The sequence below is a fragment of the Anopheles funestus genome (assembly GCF_943734845.2).
Source record: "Anopheles funestus chromosome X unlocalized genomic scaffold, idAnoFuneDA-416_04 X_unloc_33, whole genome shotgun sequence".
NCBI lineage: Eukaryota > Metazoa > Arthropoda > Insecta > Diptera > Culicidae > Anopheles > Anopheles funestus.
The window spans coordinates 153,963-155,000 of record NW_026045158.1 but is presented as its reverse complement, the minus strand read 5'-3'; the positions used below and the strand labels follow the sequence as shown (position 1 = coordinate 155,000).

Here is a 1,038-nt window from a genome sequence, read left to right as displayed (position 1 = left end):
CACAACGTACTCTTAGCGGTATCCTACGATACGTCTCACTCTATTTGTGTGTGTGCGCGTTTACGTGCGTGCGATTTATGCGGTTCACCCCTTTACTTTCAGCGCCCTGCGGTCCCAACAAAGGTCCCGAGCACGCCATTATGCACAGTGTGGAAGCGTGTTTCCCCCACGACACTAGACGGGCTGCTCGCCATAGTGTTCTATTGTGGCACGCTCCACCCTGAAGTTTGGTTTGTTGTATATCAAGGAATTGATAGGCACTCAAGAATGTGTGCATCGGCCGGGTTTAATCGTCCGACGCGCAATATGCGTTCAACTTATCGGTGTTCATGTGTCCTGCAGTTCACATTGTGACGCGCATTTAGCTGCGGTCTTCATCGATCCATGAGCCGAGTGATCCCCTGCCTAGGGTTTTATAGTAAGGTTCCCAATGTAACACAATCCCGGTGGTACGTCCAAAGACTAACTTTCTGACTAAGTTGTCTTTATTACCCAATAGTCCCAGGCCTTGTGACTTGTGGCTCATGTCTACGCCCATGGCCACCATTCGCTAAGATAGTTTTGAAGTCACTTTGAAGGCCCAGGAACAACTCTCTTAGCACATCGGTTAACCTGGCGCCGCAGTCAACTCATGTGCTTGGATCGGATCGAGCTATTGAGTATTGGGCCTGCATACTCGCTCATCCGTATCCTTTGCGTACCGCCCCATGGCCCTTGTATGTCTGCACCACAGTTCCTGTTCGTTCCGTGCCTATGGCCGGATACGTATTGCACATCGGTTAACCTGACGCCGCAGTCAACTCATGTGCTTGGATCGGATCGAGCTATTGAGTATTGGGCCTGCATACTCGCTCATCCGTATCCTTTGCGTACCGCCCCATGGCCCTTGTATGTCTGCACCACAGTTCCTGTTCGTTCCGTGCCTATGGCCGGATACGTATTGCACATCGGTATACCTGTCGCTACTCAGGCAACTCGTGTGCGTGGATTGGATCGAGAACATGGTGTGTGCCCCATGTTATAATTGATAGTCCATAT

General features: G+C 51.0%; 1 non-coding gene across 1 annotated transcript; it reads right to left on the bottom strand.

The window, feature by feature from the left end:
- Positions 1-255: 255 nt before the first annotated feature.
- Positions 256-413, bottom strand: LOC125773412 (5.8S ribosomal RNA). Its single transcript, XR_007420084.1, has one exon. It is a non-coding gene; the product is annotated as a 5.8S ribosomal RNA (ribosomal RNA).
- Positions 414-1,038: the final 625 nt, after the last annotated feature.